Here is a 7,997-nt window from a genome sequence, read left to right as displayed (position 1 = left end):
TTGGGCAGATGTGACGGACACATGAGGAATTTGACTCTGGTACATCGGCGCTCAATGTGCAAACAGTAAACCAACATAAGGCTGTGTAATATAACAAAATAAGCAGTATTAACAGCAACATTGACAGCAGCAAACAGTACAAACAATGCAGAATAAGCAGTATAAACAGACAGTAAACAAAGCAGACAAAGAAATGCTCATTGAAATGAGATAAATAGGGATAAAAACAGAGTACTTAAAAACTAGAGACCTGTACGAGTCTGTATAATCTGTACAATATATATACACAGGTATTGCACTGAGGGTTATTGTCCAATCATACTGTTGTTGGTTAAGTGTTCATCAGAGTGATGGCCTGGGGGTAGAAACTGTCCCTCTGCCTGGTTGTCTTGGTGCACAATGACCTGTAATGCCGTCCAGAGGGGAGGAGTTCAAACAGATTGTGTCCAGGGTTTGAGGGGTCTGCAGTAATCCTCTCCACCCTCCTTTTGACCCATGAGGTGCACAGGTCCTCCATGGAGGGCAGGCTTGCACCAATGACCTCTTCTGCAGTCCTGACTGTCCACTGAAGTCTCTACAAGTCCTGTTTGGTTGCTGAGCCTAACCAGACAATGATGGAGGTGTAGAGACCAGACTCAGTGATTCCTCTGTAGAACTGTATCAGCAGCTCCTGGGGCAGGTCGAACTTCCTGAGCTGGCGCAGGAAGTACATCCTCTGCTGTGCAATCTTGATGATGGTCCTGATGTTGCACGTCCACTTCAGGTCCTGGGAGATATGACCAGGTCCAGGAACTTGTAGGACTTTACTGCTAATACAGTGCTGCCGAGTATGGTAAGTGGAGGTAAGGTGGGGGCTCTTCCTGAAGTCCACTGTCATCTACACTGTTATGAGTGTGTTCAGTTCCGGGTTGTTGCGACTACACACCATAGGACTAGCTACTCAACTGTAGGCTGTAGGCAGACTTGTCACCGTCTTCAATGAGTCCATTGACCGTTGTATCATCAGCACACTTTAGGAGCTTGGTACTTTAGGGGTACTTCGAGATGCAGTTGTTGGTGTAGAGTGAAAACAGCAGAGGGGAGAGCACACATACCTGAGGGGCACCTGTGCTTATTGTCCGGGTGCTGGATGTGGTTTTACCCAGCCTCACCTGCTGCTTCCTGTCTGTCAGAAAGCTAGTAATCCACTGACAGGTGGGGGCAGGCTCAGTGAGCTTATTCAAACTTATTGAACAAATATGTGGTGGTGAAAAAGGTAGCTAGGTCAGTTAGCTTGCTAAAGTAAAGCAAGTTTTGCTAGTGTTTATTCCGTCCTATGGCATCCCCTGCTGATGCATTGATGAATTACACACAGTAAATAAGTTTCTCTTTCAGTGAAATTTAATGAAATCGTACTGAGGACAGCACAAATAGGCTATTCTGAAGTCATAAGAGTAATACTTCCAAATAAGCCAACATGTTTGAATAACATTTAGAAGTTAACGTTATTAAGAAAACACATTTAGATTGTGGATGCTTCACTTTGCCTTCGTAATACCAATATACTTGTTTAAGGTCATCCAAAGGCAGAGCGCAGTGTCTGCATGTTTGAGGTAATAAGTCAGATCAGTGGTCATGGTTTTTATACATGAAACTGTTTTTCTAAAAAGAAATTACATGCATTATCACTAGTCTATCTACAACATATTTGACTGGACAGTCCAAAAACTTTAAAAAGACATTTTTCTCAGTTTCACTGTTTGTGTATATACTGCACTTTGCCTTTGTAGAGCAGTATAGTCAAGACACTGTTATGGCTGCGGATTAGTGCACTCCCAGCACCTCGTCCGCCAGCCCTGGGACCACCAACAACCCCGCCCCGGCAGGTGCTGGAGTACACTCCTGGCAGCGAAGCACACATGATCAGCAGAGCATTACTTAAGGAGAGCATTAGTGTGTTCTCATCGCCAGATGATCTCTTGATGACCAGTAAGTATTCTGTAAGCTTCTGACTAAGCTGTTTCTTTTATTGCCTTATTGATCCCAGTATTGTTTTGTGCATTTTTTCTTAACTATGAGCTGAACCAAACTGTGAACTGAACTATTTGCTTTCTAGAGTACAACTTCCGTGGCTAGCCAGGCGCACCTCCCACATTGGCAGAGACTTGGAATGCGGCCAAACCATTCTGTGGACCATGGCTTCCATTGCCAGCAGATTCACGCACCAGCCAGCAGGCACCTCAACACCTCCTGCCTCCCTGCACAACACTCATTCATCATAACCCAAGTTCTCGTCATTACTACCCACAGAGTCACTGCTGATCTGCTCAGTCTTCTCACTCTCTTCTTCTGCTTTCAATTTAGTGGTTGCCTCTACTCCCCTGGTTGCTCATCTAGTGGTCCAGTCAACACAGCTTCCAGTCCCCCGTGACCAGCTGAAACATCCACACTACATCTTATAATTTTCTGTTACCACTACTGATTAATAACCGTTTTTATCTTGAGCCTCTGTCCAAGTCCTGCATTTACTGGGTCCTCGCTTGTGACTTCTGATAGCTAGCCATAACAGACACCCAGCCTGGCACTTAAATAATCAAAAAATGTTATATTAGTGTAAACATTTCATCATTATATTTCACATAAAGACAAAACACTAACTCTAATTTATCACTGGCCCCTAAAACTGAGGCTTGCTGTTAACATTGATGTTGCTTTGTATTTGGTGGCACTATAAATGGTACCTAGCATCAGATTTACTCATTAATAAAGTTTCTACAGGGTTAAGACATTTCTTCAGTTTTAATCTTGCCACCCAGTTTTGTAAATGATTAGTTTGAAACTAGCTAGTACTTACAAAGACTTTAGACTTTACACACAAACTTAGAAATGGATTTACAAATAGATATTTCAACCTGTCAACAGGGAGAATGTCTCCTGTGCAGCTCCAACACATACAATAGTGTAATTACACAAAGAATATGATGCTTGTATACTGTATGAATGAATATCCAATTCCTGCCTAATAAGAAGAAGCTTGGATATAATAATCTGCAAACTGATTATATAAAATGGCATTGCTTATAAACCTCAGAGGCTAGTAGCAATTTATTAGCTAATACATTCCAGGCTTGAAGCAATAAATGCAAAAATACAATAAAAACCCTGCTAAGTATATTTTATATTTTATTCCAAAACCTTCAAAATAAGTTTCAAGTTCAAGAAAGTAGAATAAGCTTAGACACAATGCAAAGCATCATATACAGATGGATAAAATACATTTTTTATATTGCAGACAAGCCATGGTGGGGTGGGTCTTACATATGTACAGTATGTATGTAAACTTTTATTTACAATCTTTTTTACATATACAAAAAGCCTTGTTTCTATTTTCCTTTGTTTACATAAATAAATTCATTTTTCTTTTTATATTACAAATGTATTTTCATTAAAATATATCTCTATACAAAAAAGTTTTTTATTTAACATTCTCTTTTCTTAGAGACACTTTCCCTCAGTAGTTACACAGTTTGCTCACAGGCTGCGTTTGTCCATTTTTTTACAGGTAACCCTTTTGGTGTACAGCAAGACACTGATGTTGGAGCTTTGCCTTTTACTGTTTTGTTGAGGTTTTTAAGGGCCATGTTGATTTCGGTTAGGTGCTATGGGTTGGTATGGATGGAATTTTAGTCTCATGTGGATGTAAGTTGAGAGATTTACTGGACTGATGTAAAACAATATAAAACAAAAACAAAAAAGCACGAGACCTTTTAATAACTATATTGCCATGAAAACCATATAGGAATGTAAAGTCTGGTAGTAAAAAAATCAATATTTTAGTATATCATAACTATAAATAAATATGACATTCATTTTTTCCACGCTGCACACAAACAAGAAGAGTAGCTGTGGGATTACAGATATCAAATATAGTACAGATAGGTGGGTAAATTTGGATGCACTCAGTAAAATGAAATACATTCAGTAGTTTTTCAGCAATAACTCCAGTGATGTGATCTGATCACAAATGGAATTACCAGTCAACTCTTATCTCCATTTACAGAATAAAGTTCATCTATGCTCCACAGCTTTACAAAATACATCTTTCCCTCTCCTGCAAGTTACAGTCCACTGAACATGCGGAAATGGGCTGAAAAGTGAACCGAAATTGCATGAAAAACACAACATTAAGTGTTGCTTTGTCATAGCAGTCAATATTTGGTGACAACGCAAGATTAGCGATTATGAATGACAGCTGATTAAGAATGTCATGCATCATGAATGAAGGCTTTCTCTGGGTTTCAATACTGTGGAGCCTGTGCTGGAAAGTAGCAGCCCTAGCTGTAGAAAGAAATGGTAAGCTTCTTGTCTCTTGTCTAACTGCGAGAAAACCCAGTGAACTCAAAGACCACAGCTGTGGTGGGTTTCTTTATAGAAGAGATGGTGAGCAGGAGAGAAGTTAGAGCTGTGTCTGGCTGATAATGACAATGAACCTGGGTTGAACAGAGTTTGTCTTAAAATATGCAAAGAGAACCAGAAAGTGGCCAAATAAAGAAAGGCTCTCTTCTTTTAGAGCATGACTCCATTCAGAACTCGCTGATCTTCATTTTCATATAACCATTACTGAACTTTCTTTGAGAAGTTTCTGGACTAATGCAGATGGGTTAAAAAGAAATTTCCATAGATGTAACTCTAATGACATAAAAACTGCAAAATTACTAGTGTGAATTTTTGAAAAGGTCTTGCTCCCCATTAAAAACTTTTCTTACTAATGGAACTAAATGAAGCATCATCAAGAACTGAATAGTTAATCTATAGTAAATCTGGTAATTTTGCCTAATTCTAATTTGGTTGAATTTGGATGACTTTCTTTGGTGTAAAATGTTGACTTTTTAAAATCTCAAAAACACACAGCACACACAGCCAAGGGTGTCAGCAAGCACATAAAATTCTAAACATTAAGCCTCACACACCAAAATACAGTACTAATGAGTACACAGCTCATTTAGGAAGAGCAAAAAAACCCAACAACAAAAAGGCCAAAAATAGATGGTTACTCTGACATGGTCCTAACAAGCTCAGTGTTTTCATTTTTTTTCTTAGTAAATAAATTAAATTATGCTTGGAATTATTAAACACAAAATAGAGCCACTTGCGCTGCTTTATCATATCATTGGGTTGTACCAAGGCACAATGAATGTAAAGTGCTTATTCAAGACCGATGAAGGTTCAAAAACATGGATAAACTATGAGTCTAGCCCTGTAAAACCATTTCTGAATTTCATGAGACTGAGCCCTTGTTGATGGAAAAACAATCGTGTGTGAGCTTATGTTTGTCCAAATCTCCACTCAGAATCTCATTAACAGAAGCAGTTCCATCTAGGGAATAATGGCATCTTGTCCTATTGCATTAGCTAATCATATTTGTTTAATACTCAGGGCAGCTTAATAAAGCGTTGTGTAATGTTTGCTAAATGTTGCCATGGGAGAAATGAATGGAGGCAAAAAAGCCACTTCAAGGGACCTAACCAGAAAGTATCAGGAATGTAATGAAGCTATTCACTCTGCTGAAATACTTCAAAATAAAAATAAATTAAATGCACAATGCAACAATCGCAAAAATCTACGAGAACTCAGTGCCAGTGCATTCAAGATGATGTAAGCGCAAACTGTTCCTCTCCCCATGAAATCTCCTGGGTAATTCAATTGTTTCCTTTTCCATCAGTTCACAACCAGAGCAGGCAAGGGGCAATATTCTATCTGTACTGTCAAGATAAGCGAGAGCTTTAAAAGCAATTACCGATGCAGAGTGAAACTGACTGAAGAAACAATGCAGTGATTGGTTTAAAAAGCATGAATTTCTGAGGCAAATTATGAGCTGTAGGTGAGACTTCATTAAAAAAAATCTGTTGGTATGGAGGTTGAGGAGGTGAAACTCAATTTGTTACACACACACACACACACACACGCAAACATTAGGAATGTGACAATACACATGAGACGACACTATACACAATATAGGGTTCATGAGAGCGAGATAAGACAATATTTTAAAACTATTTTAAAAAAATTTTCAGTGACAAAATATATGACGGGATAAATAGCGGTTTATTCGACTGAAAGTCTCAAAATGCAAAACACTGCAGATGCAAATGTTTTGACTAATCATTTTTTAATGAATGTCCTCTACCAGAGGCCTGGGAGCTTGAGGATCCTGCGCAGTATCTTAGCTGTTCCTAGGACTGCACTCTTCTGGACAGAGATCTCAGATGTTGTTCCTGGGATCTGTTGGAGCCACTCTCCCAGGTTGGGGGTCACAGCCCCAAATGTTTCTATTACCACTGGGACCACTTGTGCCTTCACCTTCCACATCTTTTCTAGCTCTTCTTTCAGCCCTTGGTATTACTTGAGCTTCTCATGTTCCTTCTTCCTGGTGTTGCTATCGCTTGGGATTGCTACATCTATCACTATGACCTTGTTCTTCTGTTTGTCCACAACTACTATGTCTGGTTGGTTGGCCATTACCAGTTTGTCAGTTTGTATCTGGAAGTCCCACAGGATCTTAGCTTGTTCTCCTCAACCACCTTTGGAGGTGTATCCCATTTTGAGGTGTTAATTAACCGGGCCTTTGGTCGTTCCATTCAGCTGACTTGCCTTACTCTCTGCAGGTACTTGGTGGTTGCTCCTTTCCTTACGGCCTCTTCATGGTTTCCTATTTGCCTACGGGATCCCAAGGTACTTGTAGCTGCCCTCAACATCTGCTATGTTGCCTTCCGGTAGTACAATCCCCTCGGTTCCAGATTATGCTATTGGAGACCTGTTCAACGCCATTGCCAATGGGAACTATCCATCCTGGACCTTCTACATCCAGGTCATGACGTTTGAGCAGGCTGAGAAGTTCCCATTCAACCCCTTTGATCTTACCAAGGTACCTCATCCCCGCACACACAGAACAGCAAATGGGGCCCTAAAGTTGAGTCCTGCTGTCATAAAAATAGCTTCACATGCAGTCACATTATTGCTTATAGCAGGACACCTGTTAACATCACAAGTGTCTTTTGAGGGTTCACAGCATTGTTAATGGTTCGTAATGAAACTTTGATCAGATAGTATCCATAGGGCTGAGTGAGGAACACTTAAAGGCTCTTAGAGTCCTGTTGATGTCTTACAGTTCCAAGCATTCCAGGATCCATGTGTGAGGCATTGAGTCATAGGCTTTCTTGTAGTCAATCTAGGAAGTGCACAGGTTGGTTATGTCTGGTCTTGCAGTCTCAAGTGACTACTTTATAAACCAGTAGCTGGTGCTTTGCCCCTCTGGTGTTACTACAAATTCCTTTCTGGGCCCTGCTCATGTATTGAGTCATGTGCCTGCCCATCTTAGCTGCTATGATGCCTGACAGGAGCTTCTATGTTAGAGGCAGGTTATTGGGCGGTAGTTGTCCGGCCTTCAGTTAACCACTCAGAATAGGTTCCATCCATTAGTAGCTGGTTCATTGGTCCCGCCAGGCGCTCATGGAGTGAAGTTAACTTCTTTAACCAGTAGGTGTGGATCACGTCAGGGCCTGGTGCTGCCAAGCTCTTTATATGTCAGCCATTGTGATGAGGACTGGGTCTTGTTCAGGGAGGTTGCTGTGGTCTGCTCTCAGGTCCACCAGCCATTCTTCATTGTTATGTGATGCCTCCTCCTCCCATCTTACAGAATTGTTCAGTCTCCAGCCACAGTGGGCCTGGTCTCATGTTATTACCTTGCCACTGAGAGTACACCTTGGATGGCTCAGTGGAGAATATTCAGTTTGGTGTCTTCAACCGGGTGGCCAGGGCTGTGAGCCTTTGCTTCGCAGTCTCTAAGGCCTCAGGTATGGACAGTGTGTTGTACTTCTTAGGTAACCCTTTCTTCATCACACCTTTCTGCAATCCCGATAGCTGGCTAACTTCTCGCCTTGCTGCCTTGATCTTAGTCTCCAACCTCCTTCTCCATGGAGGATACTGCTCCTTATGGTCTTTGTTGAACTTATAGCCAA

The 7,997-nt window shown here is 40.9% G+C and overlaps 1 long non-coding RNA gene across 1 annotated transcript; it reads left to right on the top strand.

Annotated features, from left to right (window-relative positions):
- Positions 1 to 757: 757 nt before the first annotated feature.
- On the top strand, positions 758 to 3,365 carry LOC109974367 (uncharacterized). Its single transcript, XR_002276957.1, has 3 exons — positions 758 to 832; positions 1,770 to 1,968; positions 2,096 to 3,365. It is a non-coding gene; the product is annotated as an uncharacterized LOC109974367 (long non-coding RNA).
- Positions 3,366 to 7,997: the final 4,632 nt, after the last annotated feature.

The sequence above is a fragment of the Monopterus albus genome, unplaced genomic scaffold (genome assembly GCF_001952655.1).
Source record: "Monopterus albus unplaced genomic scaffold, M_albus_1.0 scaffold329.1, whole genome shotgun sequence".
In the NCBI taxonomy this organism is placed as follows: Eukaryota; Metazoa; Chordata; class Actinopteri; order Synbranchiformes; family Synbranchidae; genus Monopterus; species Monopterus albus.
Note: the sequence above shows the minus strand (reverse complement) of the source record. Positions and strands in the feature narration are given on the sequence as shown.